Below are 18,960 nucleotides of genomic sequence, written 5' to 3' on the forward strand. Positions count from 1 at the left end.
ACTTCCCCCCCAGCCTGCCCAGCCCCACTGCAAACTTTTGTATTTCCTTAAGTGGCACCACATCATCGACCCAGCTGCTCAGGCTCCAAATCTTGGGCTTTGAGGTTTCTTTCTTTTTTTCCCCTCACGTCTTCCAGCCAGGCCTTTGGTTAATCCCATCAGCTCTAAGCCCCCCCCCAAAATACAGCCATCCAGAGTCCCACCACTTCTTTCTATTTTTTTTTTTTTTTTTGTCTTTTTGCTGTTTCTTGGGCCGCTCCCGCAGCATATGGAGGTTCCCAGGCTAGGGGTCGAATCAGGGCTGTAGCCACCGGCCTATGCCAGAGCCACAGCAACGCAGGATCCGACCCGCGTCTGCAACCTACACCACAGCTCACGGCAATGACGGATCGTTAACCAACTGAGCAAGGGCAGGGACCGAACCTGCAACATCATGGTTCCTAGTCAGATTCGTTAACCACTGTGCCACAATGGGAACTCCAAGTCCCGCCACTTCTTAGCACTGGCACTGATGCAGGCCTGGTCCAGTCAAGCTGCTGGCTGGCTGGCTCCTATCATCTCCACTCCACAGAGCAGGAAAAAGGACCGACATCTCATCCTTCCCCTTGTTAACCCCTCCAGGGGTTTCTCATTTCCCTGAGAGTGAAATGTAAACTCCTCCCTGTGACCCCCAAGCCCCTCCCCCATCATCTGGTCCCCTCCCCTCCCGTCTCCTAGTTCATCTCTCTCCTTACCTGCATCCAGTACACTGACCATCAAAACCTCAAGCCTGTTCCTTTCTTTGGGCCTTGGTGGTTTATTTTGCTTCTGCCTGGAGCCCTTCCCCCGATCGTGGCAGGGCTGGCACGTTTTCATCTTTCAGAGCTCAGCTCAGTCATCCCCTCCCTGAAGCAACTTCCCCAGCCCCAGCACTGGACATCTCTCATCTCTGCCTGGTTCTCTAGCCAATCTCTGTCCCACTTGCGTGAAGCTGAAATGATCTTTTTTGCTTATTGTTATGCTCATCATTTCAATTTCCCCTATGTTTTCATCTAAGCGTTCTACAATTTTCACTCTTACATTGAAGTCTTTGAACCAGTTTCAGTTAATTTTTGGAGATGACATAAGATAAGAGTCTGACATCATTCTTTTGCTTGTGGATATCCAGTTTCCATGTATTAAAAAAAAAAAAAAAAAGTTTCTCCGTAGACTAGTCTTGGCACTCGGGATGAAAATCATTTGCTCTTTATGAGGGTTTACTTCCGGGCTCCCTTTTCTGTTCCATTGGTCTGCCGGTCTGTCTTTAAGCCCCATCATTCTTTTTCACCCCTAGAATGTAAATGCCTTGAAGGCAGGTGCACTGCCTGGCTTGCTGAAGTCCAGGCCCTGGCCCAGAGGGACTCAGTGAATTTCCACTAACGGGTTGGCTGGGTTTGTTTCCAGCTCTTCCTTCTACAGCCCAGATGGAATTCTCTGCATGGCTCCTGCTCAGCCTGTGGCAGACATGCCACCTCTGCTGCGTGGCCAGACACATGTGCTCCTCTTCCTTTGACTTTGGGTCCAAGGGGCTCCTGCCCTCTTCTGGCTCCAGACTGATCTCCACACCTGCTAGGTCTACCTGACCTTGTCTTGTGCCATTCCGATTCTGTTTATGATGCGTGGCTGGGCATCCAGCCTTTTCTCAGTCTGCTCCTCCCTCCTTCCAGAGGTCAACCCTGGGCAGGGCATCCAGCCACCCACAAACCACGGTGGGTCCTCCTTGGAGCCCTGTCCGCCGGACCCTCAAGAACCCGATCGGGAGCGCACTCACCCGCCTTCCAGGGCTCCTGCATCTTGAACTCCTTGAACTTGAACACCTGCATCTCAGATGTGTTTGAAAACAAAGGAAAACGCAGCCGTGCTCTGTTCCAGCCTTGTCCAAGTCACAGCTAAAGACCATCCTGTTTCTTGTTTTCTATTCCTGTCTCATAAATAAAGCCTCGGTCACAGCAGAGACGGAGTCCAGAGAACAGGAACACGGCATTACATCACCGCACTACTACACGGATGCGTTTGCAAGGCCAACAAACTCAGTTAGCTCCCTGGTAAGAGCCGCAGCGGCAGGAGGCTATCTGCAGCAGAGTTTAGCGTTCAGAGGAAGGACACGGAAAGAAGAGGCCAGTGTGGCTCGCCATGCGAGGCCACCAGCAGACTCACCCAACGCTGCAGCTCGATACCCATGGGTAAACAGTTTTGAACTGCTCTTACAGTTTAGTAAGTTTATTTATTTTATTTTTAGGGCTGCACCTGCAGCATATGGAGGTTCCCAGGCTAGGGGTCGAATCGGAGCTGCAGCTGTCGGCCTTTGCCACGGCCATGGCCATGGCCACACAGCCTCATCTTTGACCTCCCCTGCAGCTCACAGCAGCTGCAGATCCTTAACTACTGAATGAGGCCAGGGATTGAACCTACGTTCTGGTGGATACTAGCCAGGTTCTTAACCTGCTGAGCCACAGTGGGAGCTCCAGTCTTTTGATATATGGAAATCTGGAGAAACACAATGATATTTGAGAAGGATGTCCGAATTATTTGTTACATCATCCATCCTTGAGTGACCTTGCCTTTTTTTCCTCCGTAAATCATCAAGACTTCCCAGTACCGAGACCTTAGAAGGATTAGAAACGTTACCCGTGGACACTCATCTCAGTCACCACCTGCGTACGCATCCCTCTGGAACATATCCAACAATCAACCAACGTCGTGGCTAAGTTAGAGAAGACAGAACATTCTTGTTCAGAATAAGTGAGGATGAAGGGCTGTCAGGGTTACTGAGAAGTCAAAATAACGTAATATTTCAACCACAGTGTCATGAGGACAGGAGATGTTTTAGTGAAACAGTCCTGAGTGTTTTGCTTGTCCAGCCCTGTAATTTTACAGATGAGACAATCAAGAGAAGAGAAGGCTACGTCCTGTACGTCGCCTGGCCAGTTAGCAGACGCACCAAATTATTATAAATAAGCCGAGCTCTGTGCTCACCTAAGGGACCATCCTGCAGAGTCTTTTCAGAAGGGGCTTAGGGTCCAGAGACAAGGCGGATTTCACAGCAGCCCCTAGGCACCTGCAGGTGCTATGTCTGCGTGGTGTTGCCAGGGTGTTTGGTTTGGTCTGTAAACCAAACAAGCCCTTTTACCATCTTTGCTCTTTTATTTTATTTTATTTTGTCTTTTTGCCTTTTTCTGGGGTTGTTCCCGCGGCATATGGAGGGTCCCAGGATAGGGGTCCAATCGGGGCTGTAGCTGCCAGCCTACGCTGCAGCCAGAGCAATGCAGGATCTGAGTCGCATCTGCAGCCTACACCACAGCTCATGGCAACGCTGGATGCTTAACCCACTGAGCAAGGGCAGGGACTGAACCCGCAACCTCATGGTTCCTAGTCGGATTCGTTAACCACTGAGCCACGATGGGAACTCCCCATCTTTGCCCTTTTAATAGCGAGCTCTTTCTATATAGTGCTCATCTCGGTGTTACTCTCAAACCTCAAAGCTGTGTAACTGCAGGGAAAATAAACGTGTGGTTACAAAAGGGGAAAGGGGGTGGGTAGTGATAAGGTAGGAGTTTCAGATTAGCAGGGAGACGCTACTATTTCTCAACTAGATAAACATCCAGGTCCTACTGCACAGCACAGGGAATTATATTCAATACCCTGTACTCAACCCTCATGGAAAAGAATCTGAAAAAGGATACGCATATATAAAGAATATATGCATATGCAGAAAACCGAGTCACTTCGCTGTACACGAGAAACGAACACAACATTGTAAATCAACCATGTTTCAATAAAAACATGTAAAATCCTGTCCAACTGGAGGCATTCAAATTCCTTTGCCGGAAGGTTAAATCACACTTCTCTCAAAGCAACCTCTCTTTTCCATCTTTAGCCCCAAGATTGCTTTTCCATCCCTCCACGTCCACGCACAGAGGCCCCACATCTTGTCTGCCTTCTGACAACTGCTTCGGTGTAGAACTCATTTAGAACACACGAGATTCAGCGCTGTGTTCTAAATGGCTCATAAATCATGCATTTCCTTAAGAAGGATTTTAAAGAGGGCCGATTTGCTGGGTAGCATTCTCCTCCTTCCCTCGGGCAAACCAGCAAGTGCTGCATGTCTTACACATCTTTCATCTATTTACAGCTCCAAGAAGCCACCGGCACAGGGATGCTGGTGACATGTGATTCCTATGGAGAAATGGCTCCAATTCACAAAGGTTCTCTCTTTAGAACGTGGGTGTGTCATGGAATGAACATTGGTGAAGCTGCGCTCGATGGTTCAGCGGACAAAACAAAACAACAAAAATGCTCATGACGCTGGGACTGGAATCCATAGTCTACTTGGATTTACCAGGGTTTGGATGGATGTTGCTGTTTTCTCTTTCTCCTTTCCTCTCTGTTTATCTTCACAACGAGGCCACGTGTGTTTCCAAGAAATACAGGAATGCTGTGGGTAGGTGTAGGGTCCCATCCCAGGCCCAGCTCTTGCCAGCAAGGACCTCACACATGTCATACGATGGCTCTGACTCATAGGTGAAGGAGAACAGGATGGAGAGAAGACTGAATAAATACTAGAGCGGGAGTCCTGGGGGCAGGGCATAAGAGATTATAGACTTTCTTCCTTCTTTATTCCATAAGAGTCCTCTGAGCACCTATGCTGCCACTTCAAGATAGCATCCAATTAAACAGGCAAACCCCTGCTAGTGGAGGAGACCTTGACAATGGGTAAGTACGGTATATAGAATGTCCCCCGCGGTCACAGGAAAAACACAACAGGGCAGGGGAGAGGGACGGTGGGGCTAAGGGAACCAGTGTTGGACATTTTAAATGTGCCACCAAGGAGGACTTCATGGAGAGGGCAGCATTTGAGTAAGGACCTTATGTGGTGATGAAAGGCACTGCAGATATTGGGGAAAGAGTGTCCCTAGCAGGGGCACAGTGCAAAACGCAGTGACAATTTCTATGTAAAAAAGACCTGTGCCCACCCCCCTGTGGATGGGATGAAGGAACAAGGTGAAGGTAGCTCTTTGTACCCACTCTTTGTACCCAACATGACTTTCCCTTTTTTTTTTTTTTCCCTGCCTGGCTTATCCCAAGCCACCTTCAGTACTGTGGAAACTAGGGGCCACACAGACCCAGGCTGGGAGAATACATAAGCAGATGGGTTTTGCCAACTGACAATAAGGACAAGGAAGCAGGCTGTTGACATCAGGAGTATTTAAAGGTCTCTGCCAATGACTAGAACATAGTGCCCTGTGTCCCAGCGCCTAGCACCTTGCAGGCACTCATTAAATGCCTCCTGGATGGATGGAGGGGTGATTTCCAAGACAGCAGCAACTGGCAGAAGTAGGAAGCTGGACACCCATCTAAAAAACCCTTCTGTGCAGAATTCAGCCATGGAAATGGGACCTAGCAGAGTTGGGGGAATACGGCTTATTTCAGGATGTCTGGGGAATTGAAAAAGAGAGCCAGAAGTGGTCTCAGACACAGTAAAAATACGTACTAAGACAGAACACTGAATATTGAAGCTCAAGTTCAAAGAAAAAATGGATTAGATGCAGCACAGAAAGGCATCAAGCAGTCCTTCCTAGAGGAAACCCTGCCCCAAGCCTTCGGCAAGGGCATCTGACGCTGTCTCAAGTCTTATAGGACCAGTGACCTTTGTCTTGACAGGTCAATGAGAACAACTGGTTGGGAACCATATATTTTTTTTCGAGAAAGCCAAAGGAGCTCAGCTGAACTGGCAGCCCATCATAGACCCTTGACTCGTGAGCATGCAGGAAGGACCATCTGGTTCCTTCTTGCCATTGCTGAGACCTATTGGACATACCATCAGTCTCTTAGGGAGAACTTCATGTCCAATGAGAAATGATCTTCCTTTGTTTATAAGACCAAGGCCTCACTATAGGAGACGGTCCTGTCTCAGTCCCCAAAGCTGAGGCATTGCCATTTCGGCAAAGTACTGGCTGCAGCCAGAACCACCTCCCATAAATCACAGCCTTGGGAAGGAGTCCTGAAGAAATCACGCAACTCCCATCCAATGCACACAAGTGGAATTGTTTTAAGATGCTAACTTCTGGGGTGGTGTTTAGGCAGAAAGGCTGATGGTGGTATGCCACCGGAAGAAGACACGGAGGAAGCGGGAACAGAGGAGTTAACAGCAGCAAGCTGGAACTGGGTGTGATTCCTTGGCATGTGACGGTCTTGTCACAGCTACTCTGTGTGATAAAGAGCAGCTGTGACAAGACCATTATACCCCAAGGAATCCTGCCTGGGCTCTAAGCCAATGTTCTTGGGCCATACTGTCTTTCTGTGACCCACTTCTGTCTTTCTGACCTTGTTTGACAGACCCGTCATATATCCAAGTTGAGGATTTCATTCAGGTGTGTCTGTAAGACCTGCCTTTGGATTCCAGCCCCGCCTCTGACTGCGCTGTGTGCTATCCACCTGCCTCCGCCTTACCCATCACTCATAGACTCAGGCTTTATCACGAGACCACTCACACTCCTGCTCCATCCTTTGTGTTGCCTGCTGATCTCTTACATCCGACCTTGCTCACCGTCTCTCTAGTCTGGTCCTGGGCTTCGCCCTCTGATTCTGCCCCACCCCCTGGAGGCACCCAGGAAAATCTTCTATCAAGGAGTTGGTATCATGGGTGAGTTCTGGGGCTGGCATGCAGCCCAGTGTTCGCTCACCCTTTCCTCTCAATACCCGCCTCCCTTCCGCAGTCTGAAGCCCTGTCTTCTGCTGCCCTCCTGGATCCCACTGTTTTTCCGTGTGTTCTTTCCTGCTAACCTGTTTTCCAGCCCATCACGACATCACTTACTGAGAATTTCCATTTCTTCCAGCCCGTGGCACGTGGCCCGATGCCGAGGCCTTGCTCTGCCCAGCGCCGCAGAATTGCAGCCTTTCCCAAGTCAGCAGCGACTTCTTCCAAAAGATTACTCTGGAATTTCCCTGCCAGGTGGATTACACCTGCAACAAGAGTTATTAACTTGTGAATCCTTTGTGTAGGGGGTTGTGCCTGAAACTGTTTTCAGGTAGCAAGAATGCACTTGATTCATGCAGAGGTATTTTCTATTGGAGGGGGAAAAAAAATTGAATCCCTTTTCTGTACTTCCAGTAAATAAAGGGACTCTACTAAGAAAAAAAAAAAAAAACACAACAAAAACAAACAAACAAAAAAAAAACACTAGGAAAAACTAGCTCTTGGAGAAAAATGAATACTTGCAAATCATGGTACAACAAAGGCACACAGAGGGTGATATGAATGTAAGATACTCTTTAAAAAAATTTTTTTTTCAGTGAATAAGATGTCCTAGAAAATCTAAGTAAAAGGACATTTTTTTTTTTTTTTTGGTCTTTTTGCCATTTTCTTGGGCCACTCCCATGGCATATGGAGGTTCCCAGGCTAGGGATCTAATCGGAGCTGTAGCTTCCCACCTACACCAGAGCCACAGCAACTCGGAATCCGAGCCGTGTCTGCAACCTACACCACAGCTCACGGCAATGCCGGATCCTCCACCCATTGAGCAAGGCTAGGGATCGAACCCACAACCTCATGGTTCCTAGTCAGATTTGTTAACCACTGAGCCACATGGGAACTCCAGGACATTTATTAGTAGTTTTCTTGGTGCAAAACATTTTTTGATCCTAAACTCTCTTTATACATCTTTAGGGTATTTAAGGAGATGGCCTGAAACAGGTACTAAGATGTCTATAGAAGTTGTCTTTTAATGTCCCCAGTGGTCTTTAAGGAGGGTCTATTAGTGGACAGGATACTTGTGTTGAGACGGCTGCTTATACGGTGAGGTGGAGAGGCAGAGGCATTAGAACCATTTGTGAGCAGCCACTGTCATGGGAACACAAACATCCTTGTTAGCTAGACAATCACACATGTAAGAAAAAACACCCACATCCTAGGTACGACGTGACATCTACCCTCAGTGTTTCAGGACCGTTTCATATCAAATTACATTTCTTCATATACTTACTCGCCCTTGGAAATGCTGTCTTTCTGTAAATAAGGAATGAATGGATCCAGTCTACTATGCTAATAATACCTGAGAAAGTGGAGATTTTTTCCAATAACAAGTATATTGATACCCTCTCTCCTCAGTAGATATGAATGAGGAAAGGGGCCATGCCTGTTCTTTATTTATAAGCATGTATTTACATGATTAGTGCTGTTCTATCATGTGATCTTTAACTGAAAGATATATATATGTGTGTGTGGGTGTAGATACATATATATATTTTTTCCTTGTGTAAGATTTTGTATCATTTAGGAAAAAAAATCAGACTAACAGCAGCCTAAGCAAAAAAGCCATTACATGTTTCATATGACACAAAACTGCAGGAAGGTGCTTCCGGGGCGTGTTCATGGGCTCAGTGGTGTCAGCATGCTGGGCTGCTGTCTCTGGATTAGCTTGGCTGTTCCTCCAGTCACAAGACGGCTGCAGCAGCTCCAGCATCAAGACCACACACTGGAATCTTAAGCAGGAAGAAAGGGTCAAAAGCAAAAATGAATTTTCTTTCACAGATTCCTTTTGGGCTTTTCTTCCTCCTTCTAAATCAGACTGTCTCCTATAGACTTTTCATGTAAGAAAAGTTGCAACTTGGGAAAAAATATACTGAAAGGCACAACGCTCTTGTTTTGGGTTTTGTTGCTCTGTGCCTGATAGGTTTACTTCCTTGTCAGTGTCCAGGACCAGATGCTATGCTTTCCGAGGCAAAGATTTTGTTGGCCACATCTCTTTGCTGCTCACTGTCTTCAGTGGTACCTTGCTTGGAATGCAGGAGATGTACAGCGTTTGCTAAGGACGGGCATGTGACAAAAGTTCAGGGTTTCCTCTGCTCTTGAACTACTCACATCTTTGGGAAACAGAGGAGCTGGGGATCAGAGTCCTTCAGAGTGTTAGCCACGGCTTCCACCAGTGCTTGAGGACAGAAGTGGTGATGGCAGCATGACCCCGCTCTCTTCTGTTGGGGTTGGTATCAACATCCTCAGCCCTCATCACTTGACCACCTAAGTGTACTGGGTTGGTTCTAGGTCTGCATGTTAGACGTTTGTTTTCTGCTTGCCACTCCTGAGGCGCTTGGTATGCTGTTCTGTAGAACATGGTTGTATTGCAAAATAAATAGCTAAGTGCCTCTCCTTTCTCCTTACTTGAGAATTTAGAGTCTTCAAGGTCAAGGGACATTTCTTACCTCTGTTTTCACCAGCGTCTTCCACACTGCCTGGCAAGATAATGTTTCTTTACTTAAATGCTGAGAAAATCAAATGGAAAGAAAAAAAAATGTTTAAACTGACAATACATCTTTCAAATCTCTTGACAAGACCGGCCACTTATAGGAAACCGACCCCCTGTGCCCTCAGGGCAATAAATGACACCATTAAATTTTTAAGTATATATTTATTGAGCATCTATCAAATGCAATAAAGTCATCTAATACATAGCAGGGAGGCTTTTGAATCTAAATTTATTACTTTGCGCTCAGACATTGACTAACACCCTTGATTATAGGAATAGCGATTCTTTGTTTCTCTTTAGAGTTGAATTTAGGGATTAGTGAAGTGTTGAGGAGATTTCTACCAGATAGGGATCTTCCTGTAATTAGGTATATCCAAGTCGATGTGGACGGCTGCCTGGATAGACTATTAAATGAGGGACAGGAAAGCCAATTTCTGGAAGTTCCAGGATTCCAAAGAGCAAAGGGTAATTCTTTAGCTACATTCTACAGGGCCTAAACTCACCCCACCTTGTTCAGCCATCGGTAAAGACTTGACTGTCATAAAGGACTTGAAATATCAAGAGGTTATGACCCTGTTAATACGGTGTCATGAAGCCAAAGAAAGCTCTAGCCCTGAAAAACCCCCTGGTCACGCATCAGGATGAGGTTCTGAAGGACATATCCTCGCCAAGGCAAAGCAAAGTGACTAATGTTAGCCGGGCATGGAGCCTGGACCCTCAAACAGAGTTCTGCTCAGCCCTTTGGACCACATGAAAAAGCATTTATCCTAAATTCTTTTCTCCCCCCCCTTTTTTTTTAATTAAAGGATAGTTGATTTACAATTGTCTGTCAATTTCTGCTGTACAGCAAAATGACCCAGTTATACATATATATATATCATTCTTGTTCTCATATTATCTCCCATCATGGTCTTTCACAAGTGATTAGATATAGTTGCCTGTGCTGAACAGCAGGACTTTATTGCTTATCCATTCTAAATGTAAGCATTTGCATTTATTAACCCCAAACTCCCAGTCCATCCCAGTCTGCCCCTCCTTGGCAACCACAAGTCTGTTCTTCATGTCCATAAGGTTGTGTGTTTTTTTTTTTTTTCATAGAGAGGTTCATTTATGCCATATTTTAGATTCCACATATAAGTAATATTGTATGGTATTTGTCTTTTTCTTTTTGGCTTACTTCACTTAGTATGAAAATCTCCAGTTGCATCCATGTTGCTTCAAATGACATTATTTTGTTCTTTTTTATGGCTGAGTAGTATTCCATATGTATATATACCACATCTTAATCCATTCATTAGTCAGGGAACATTTAGGTGGTTTCCATGTCTTGGCTATTGTGAAGACTGCTGCAATGAACATAGCGGGGGCGTGTATCTTTTTGAATGGTAGTTTTGTCTGGATATATGCCCAGGAGTGGGATTGCTGGATCATATGGTAATTCTATATTTGGTTTTCTGAGGAACCTACATACATGTTTTCCATCATGGTTGTACCAACCTACATTCCCACCAACAGTGCAGGAGGGATCCTAAATTCTTAAGACACATCCATCTTTAAATCTGAGTCCAGGTTCCTACACCAGCCAGTCCCAATGGAGAATCCATCAGAGGATGGTCACTGAGTTTGCCTGTGCCTTCCCCCCACTTCCCTCTCCTGGATGCCACATAGGAGAATCACAGGGCACAGAGGTCCACTCAGACTGGGCTTGCTCTCAGTGGAACCCTCTTAGCTGGAAGGAGGAGAAGAGAGGTAAGCTGTTCTTCCTAAGCTTTGGGATTCCAGAACACAGATCAAAGAGCGTTGCTAAAAGAGTGTGCCCAAGAGGGAGACAGTCATAGCCATGTGAGAGGATTTTGAATGATCATCAGTAAATGTGGTGAATTGTTGCCCTGGAAGGTCATCCCTCCAGACTCACCTCCTCCCCTGGAAGGGGAGGAAGTGGAGAAGAGTCATGAGAGAGTGTCCCCCCTGGCTGGAATCACAGGGGCCACCTCGGAGGAGGTGGAAGGTAGTAAGAGTGAACTTCTCCTCTTAAGCCCTTAACTGTGCCCACACTGCTGCAGGAATATCAGATAGGGAGCTCCGCTTGGACTCGGGGTTGGGCTGCCTCACAAGGGGTACCACGCTAATGGTTCTGTGCTTTTGGTCCCTCTCTGTCCTGCGCTGCTCAGACGACTCCACATTTCAAAGCTCTATTTGAAAAGGCACCTGGCAGCCTGCTGATTATTTGGAGGAAATTAATACATGGCATAGGAAATTGAATGAGTAACTATTTTTTTTTTTAAATTTGCTAGGATTTCAAGGTGCTGCAAATCTAATTTCAAGGGATTTGAGGTTATTGAATTTCTGTCATGTGCACTGTGGCAGATGCTAGGTACGCATGATCCACTTTGATCATCGCGGCCGTTGGCCCTCTTTTACAGATAAGGACACCAGGGCTACAAAAGGCGAGGTGATCCTCCTGCGATCACACAGCTGGTGAGCAGCCAACTGGGATGTGCACCTTCATTCTGCCCCGACTCTGGGTGCAGGCTGAGCTACTCAATCAAGCATTTCACGTTTTGAGATGCTAGGATTCTGGGTTTCGGTGATCTCTGGACAGGAGGGTTCTAAAGTCACCCTGTTTGAAGACTCTGCAGAAGGGCTGGGGGGCGAGGAGGGAGGGGGAGGGAAGGGGAGGTGTAGGAAGAACAGAGGAACCACAAAGGTGGTCATTCATTTGGTTTCCTCTCCCACAAAATGTTCCTGTTTATTTCTCTGCATTTCAACCAGGCAGGCATGTGACCTGCGAACAAGTCCCTTGTGAGGCAAGGATTTTTCTCATTTCCTGGCTCCTAATCTAATAGAAATGTCTCCACTAGTTGGCTGGCTCTGCCAGAGAGAGGGAAAAAAAAAAATCTAGGATCAATCACTCCATTTGAAATGGCATCTGCGGAGGAGAGGAGGAGGTCTCGGGAAGGGGCAGGGCGGGGAAGAAGCTCTCTTTCCTCCTGCGCTTCTCCTGCAACTGCTGGCCTGCCTCTGTCTCTTGTGCCTCGACGAAGGTGTCAGCAGGGTCCTTCAGAGCTGGGGCGAGTCTTCAAGCGAATTCTCCTTTCTTTACAGCTTGGCTAAGTGGCTGCTTTGCCTGTCACTAACCATAGGTTCATGCCTTGACCAGTTTCCAGGCTGCAGTCTCTGAAAGACTCTTTATTAAGGGCATTTAAAAAAAAAAATGTCATATCCTAGGGAAGAGCTTCCAGGAATTTTTCTGAAACTTGAGATCTTTCCATGGGACAATCAATGCAAATTTTTCTGTAGCTGGAACCCACTTGGCAGAGAACAGCGTCTTTGAAACACCCTTGCAAACCATTTGTTTACATTTATAACAAAAGGGATTGGTATGGTTCAACTCTCCTGTGAGTGGGAGAGAAATCTACTCCTGTCCTAACTACAAATGACTAATATGTGGTCACCGAATGTGCTGGCTCCCAGGAAGCAGTTCTGCTCAAAAAAGAACCTACAATGTCTTTAGATGTTTACAATTATCACAGGCAATTATTCACCAAACTCTAAACTCTAATCAGATTTTACTATTTTCTCACTAATGTCCTTTTTCTGTTCCAGGACCCAATTCAAGATTGCATTTGTTTTGTTTTGTTAACTTAACTTAGCTTCCTTCTCCAGCTTTATTGAGGTATAATTGGTTAGATAAGATGGTACCATTAGGAGAAGCTGGGCTGGGTCAAGGGTCTATAGAAACTCTCGCTGAGGTCTGGGATTGGGGAAAGGATGGGAAGATTGATTGTAAAAGGGCAGGAGGGAACTTTCTGGAGTCATAGGAATGTTACACATTTTTATAGTGGGATGAGTACGTAGATGCATACATTTTTCCAGACCTCAAACTGTATACTTAAAATAAGTATATTTAATTTTATGTGGATTATACCTCAAGAAAATTGATATTTAAAACTTTTAAAAATACCCTACATAAAATCCACCAATGGCTTCCCATTACATATGAAACAAAATCTAAGCTCCTAGCTTGGAAAAAGTTGAAGAAACAAAAAAAAAGCACCAGGAGTTCCCGTCGTGGTGCAGTGGTTAACGAATCCAACTAGGAACCATGAGGTTGCGGGTTCGGCCCCTGCCCTTGCTCAGTGGGTTAACGATCCGGTGTTGCCGTGAGCTGTGGTGTAGGTTGCAGACGCGGCTCGGATCCCGCGTTGCTGTGGCTCTGGCATAGACCGGTGGCTACAGCTCTGATTAGACCCCTAGCCTGGGAACCTCCATATGCCGCGGGAGCAGCCCAAGAAATAGCAAAAAAAGACAAAAAAAAAAAAGCGCCAATAAAAATGCCTCTAACAAAAGGTTGGTTGAGGTCCTTAAGATATAAAGAGCTCTTATTCATCAATAAGAAAATGGGCTCGGGTCATGAATGGGCAATTTATTTATTTATTTATTTATTTATTTAGTCTTTTTGCTATTTCTTGGGCCGCTCCCTCAGCATATGGAAGTTCCCAGGCTAGGGGTCGAATCAGAGCTGTAGACACCGGCCTACACCAGAGCCACAGCAACTCGGGATCCGAGCCGCGTCTGCAACCTACACCACAGCTCACAGCAACGATTGTTAACCCACTGAGCAAGGGCAGGGACCAAACCCGCAACCTCATGGTTCCTAGTGGGATTCGTTAACCACTGCGCCACGATGGGAACTCTCATGAATGGGCAATTTATAAGGAAAGAAAAATGGGCAGTGATGTTGGAAAAGAAGTTTAACCTTATTCATAATAAAGTAAATATAATTTGAAACAATCAAAAGATGAAATCATGAAATGGTTTGTCTGAGGCTTGAAACAAAACAGTAAGGTTTCCTTAACTGTCTTTCATTTTAGGAGCTTGCGAAGTCTCTTTCTATGAGGGTCTTCTCTTTCTTGCTTCCTAGTCAAAATATCCAGCGAAGTGAGATGTCAAAGAAAAATTATGTCTAAACAGATGTTACCACGTGGCTCTGGCTTTTTGCAGAGATGACAAAGGCTAAGAACAGTGTGAGAGTTGCCAAGAATATGAACATCCTTAATTAAGATGCATGGTCTCTCACCATACACAGGACATGCTAAAAGGTGGTAAAACTTCCAGCCAGAAGTAGCCCCACCATGCACGCAGGCTACCTACATAGGAGCTGGGTAAGGATCATGCAAAGGCTTTTTCTAGAGACATTCATCTGTCCTCCTTCCTCCCCCTACAGGCGCCTCAAATCAGAAGAGAAGGGCTGGAAAGAGAACCACGTGAGGGCCTTCTTGTGGCCTTGGAGCTGGGGTCTTTAGGTACTAGGTGCTTGACCACTTGTGCCTGAGGGGCTGTGGGGTGGGGCTTGAATTCTCAACACCTGGTTCCAAGGCAAAGACAGGACCAGAAAGGAAAGGCCAGCATAGGAAAAGCAAAGTCTAAGGAGGTCTCTGTGTATCAGACGTAAACCTAATAGAACCTTCCTGGCAGGGACAAGGCGACCCCAACAGAGAGTAGACTTCAGGCTTGGAGTGGAAAATGCAGAATAGAGGGATTTCTGGTGAGGGGGCACATGTCTTCAGAGAATTCTCAAAAGTCTTCTCAGAAAAAGAGAAGAGCCACACCCAGAAGATCCAATGGCAATCGCAATGGAAAGAGTCAAGTAAGAATTTTCCTGCCCTGCCCGTTGCCTCTCCTCTTTAAATTCTTTCCAACCCTGCAGGGACCCAAAGTACATCCAGAAAGTGATGGAATGAAAACAAAGGGAGGAGGTGAGCAGCCACTGGTCCCCTGCCCAACTGCCTAGGGAAGGGCTGATCTGGGGGAAAAAAAAGCATTTAAACAAATGATAGCTTAGAGTTCGGATGTGACTCTAGACTGGCTTTTAAAAATCCCTATAAAAGGACACTCTTTATTATTATACCTTTTTTTCTTTTTTTGCCCTGGAAATGATTGAGGGATGTTTTATTATCCTAGATTGACCTGAGGAGTGGAAGGACCTAATTGAAATTTCATGTAGCATAAATGGAGACAGAGGACAAGCAGGAGTCTAAATTTGAAGTTCAGTGGTCGATAGAATAGGTCGCTTTCTGTCTACACGCAAGCCTAGTTTAATTATTAAGCCTCTTGCATAGAGTTCTCTTAAAAGGTAGGAGACTTTAGAACAAAAAAAAAAAATAAGTGCCTCATCCATCACAAAGCTACATTAATCATCTAATTGGGACATAAGACATGCAGGTTTTATATATGAGAAAAAAAACAGCACGCGCTCTCATCTCCCCCCGGCTTCCTGAGTCATTGCCTGGATGAAATATTCGAACTGAACATCTAGGCCACCTCAGTGAGCCTCTCAGAGTGTTCCTGTTGTACTCTTATAATGCCAAATACCACCAGAAATGTTCCGTTCAGGGTGCTACATTCAATAACCTGTCATTGATTTCTCGAGGAAATATAATAAGGTCTGATCTGGAACAGAACTTATTAAAGCACTGGTGTGCGCACAACTTAATACACCACAGCCCTATTTTTTTCTTCTCATAGTCTAGAGTTTCTAGAGAACTCTAATGTTTCTATTGGATAAGAAATGCAGCATTCGCTCCATTGGTTGAAAGATGCCACCTTTCCACGTCAAGAGATGCTATGATTCCTGGTGTCATTGCAAGAGTGGCAGGGAGTTAGTTACTCCTCTAGCTCACCTACCAAACTCTATTCTGCGATATATGGCAGCTGTCACCTTCTCTTTTCTTGCACCCAGACCTGGCTGCTCACCGTGTATAATATCTCTACCTGGCATCTGGCCAGCCACCCCTCCTCTCTTTTCCTTCCTGTCTGCTGTGGTGACTTTTATTATTTTTTTAATAAATTTTATTGGAGTAGAGTTGACTTACAAAGTTGTGTTAGTTTCAGGGGTACAGCAAAGTAAATCAGTTATATATACACACGTTTCTATTCCTTTTCAGATTCTTTTCCCATATGGGTTATTACACAGTATTGAGTAGGTTACCCTGTGCTATAGAGTAGGTCCTTGTTACCTGTCTAGTTTATATATAGTAACATGTATATGTCAATCCCAACCACCTCATTTATCCCTCCCACCACCACGTTTCCCTTTTGGTAACCATATATTTGGCTTCAAAACCTTTGTGTCTGTTTCTGCTTTTTTTTTTTTTTTTTTTTTTTTTTTGTCTTTTTAGGGATGCACCTGCAGCATATGGAGGTTCCCAGACAAGGGGTCCAATCAGAGCTGTAGCTGCCAGCCTATGCCACAGCCACAGCCGTGTCAGATCCAACCCGCATCTGCGACCTATACCACAGCTCACGGATCTTTAACCCACTGAGCGAGGCCCGGGATCAAACCCGCAACCTCATGGTTCCTAGTCGGATTCATTTCTGCTGTGCCATGACGGGAACTCCTGTTTCTGTTTTGGAAGTTCATTTTGTATTATTATTTTTTTATTAGTTCCACATATTAGTGTGTTTTCAAATCTTTTGACACTCCACCCATCAAGTCCAATTCCCTCTCCCTTGAACATGAGCTGGTGTTAAGGATTCACTTCCCACAAATAGAATATGGCAGAAGTGATGCTGTGTGAGACCCAAGGTTAGGTCCCAAGAGGCAGGGCAGCATCAGCGTGGACTCTCTCTTGGGACACCTGCTCTGGAAATCCAGCAACCTGGTAGATCCCACATAGAAGGGCCTCCTGTAGCTGTTTGGGTCAATAGCATGGCTGAGGCATCAACTAGCATCAACCACCAGGCACGTGATTGAGGGAGACTTGAACATGACCCCTGCCCCAGCCTGAGTCTGACTGCAACCATGTGAGAAACTGAGTGAGAAGCGCCCAATTAAACACAGTGCCATGAGAGAGAATACATGTTTACTGTTTTACGCCACAAAATGTAGGGTGGCTTGCAACACAGCTATCGACACTCAGGACATCATCAAAAGGCACTACTAGGGAACCTTCAAGAATTTCCTCTTTGAACCACCATTTCCAATCTTGGAATATACCCTATGATTTAGAATCCAAATTATGGAAATAACTTTTATGCATAGAGTGATTTTCTTTTTTTAGGAAGAACCATTTGCCTATTATTGAATACTTGGGCTGTAAAACTATTCCAAAACCATACATTGAAACATGAGGAAGCTGGTAAAATCTATAGCAAGACTGGCAAGAACAAAGAGAGAGAAAATACAAATCACCAATATCAAGAATGTAATATCTTACGTGTCTCCCTACATCTTCTCATATATGACTAAAGACTCTATGGCCATCAGGAGGTTATAAGGGAGGGAGTTCCTTTCATGAACTCGGCCGGGATCCATGAGGATGCGGGTTTGATCCCTGGCCTCTCTCTGTGGGTTAAGGATCTGGCATTGCCATGAGCTGTGGTGTAGGTCACAGACGTGGTTCGGGTCTCGTGTTGCTGTGGCTGTGGCATAGGCTCTATAGTTTGATTTGACCCCTAGCCTGGGAACTTCCATATGCCTCAGGTGGTGTGGCACTTAAAAAAAAAGGTTACAGGGGAATATTACAACTAACTTTAAGCTCATACATTAAACAACGTAGAAGAAACAGACCAATTCCTTGAAAGCTGCAAACTCCCCAAACTCAACCAAGATGCAGCAGGTAATTTCACTAGCCCTCTAACCATTAACAAAATCGAATTTGTAATTTAAAAGCTCCTCCAAATTAAACCACAATGAGCTATTACTACGCATCTATCAGAACGACCAAAAAAAAAAAAAAAAAAAAAAAGAAGAAGAAGAATGACAATGCTCAGTGCTACTGAGAATGTGAAGAAACTGAATCTCCATCATTTTTGGTGGGAGTGTAAAATGGTCCAGCCACTTTGGAAAAGAGTTCGGCCGTTCTCATACACACGCAAATATGATATGACCCTGCAATTGTGCTTCTGGCCTTTATCTCGGAGGAATGAAAACTATGCCCACAAAAACATCCCGTGCCGAGAAGTGTGGTTAGTAACAGCTCCGCGAGGGAAAAAGCCCAGGTGTCCTTCCACAGGTGGATGTTTAAACAAGCGGCGATCTGTGCGTGCCAGGCGCGGCTGGCCAGCAATAAAAAGGAACAGAGGATTGCCTTTTTCTTATTCCCCTCACAGCCGAAAGTTTGTACCTTTTTACCAACCTCTTACTATTTCTCCTGGCAGTCATTTTCCCCACTCTCTATTTCTATGAGTTTGACTTTTCATTTCATTTTATTTTATGTTTTCCTTTTATCTTTTGTAATTATTATTATTTTAATGGCTATTTCTCCAATACAATTGACTTTTTTTTTTTTCTTTTTAGGGCCGCCCCCTTGGCATATGGAGGTTCCCAGGCTAGGGGGAGAACCGGAGCTGTAGCTGTGGCCTATGCCACAGACACAGCCACGCCAGATCCCAGCCACGTCTGCGACCTATACCACAGCTCACAGCAATGCCAGATCCGTCACCCACTGAGTGAGGCCAGGGATTGAACCCGTGTCCTTATGGATACTCGTCAGGTTCATTACCACTGAGCCACAATGAGAACTCCTACAATTGACTTTTCATTTTAATTCCACATATAAGTGATACCATGTGGTATTTGCCTTTCTCTGTCTGGCTTATTTCACTTAGCTTAATGTCCTCAGGTCCCATTCATGTTGTTGTAAATGTCAGGAGATCCTTCTCTCATGTGGCTGAGTAGTATTCCATTGTGTGTGTG

General features: G+C 45.4%; 1 long non-coding RNA gene across 4 annotated transcripts in view; it reads right to left on the minus strand.

The window, feature by feature from the left end:
• LOC102157493 (uncharacterized) overlaps positions 1 to 18,960 on the minus strand; it is a 978,951-nt gene that overhangs the window by 153,744 nt on the left and 806,247 nt on the right. For 2 of the 4 annotated variants that reach the window (XR_014840336.1, XR_002342334.2), the window contains 2 exons: positions 9,217 to 9,276; positions 6,833 to 6,981 (listed from right to left, as the gene is read on the minus strand). The exons of 1 other annotated variant lie outside the window; for it this stretch is intronic. This is a non-coding gene — a long non-coding RNA (uncharacterized LOC102157493). The remainder of the gene's footprint in view (positions 1 to 6,832; positions 6,982 to 9,216; positions 9,277 to 18,960) is intronic. One more of the 4 variants, XR_014840343.1, reaches the window with a different exon arrangement.

This window comes from Sus scrofa, chromosome 3 (assembly GCF_054392235.1).
Source record: "Sus scrofa isolate SSC_HxYL_T2T_F1_AM1 chromosome 3, Sscrofa_HxYL_maternal_Yorkshire_Landrace_v2.0, whole genome shotgun sequence".
Taxonomy (NCBI): domain Eukaryota; kingdom Metazoa; phylum Chordata; class Mammalia; order Artiodactyla; family Suidae; genus Sus; species Sus scrofa.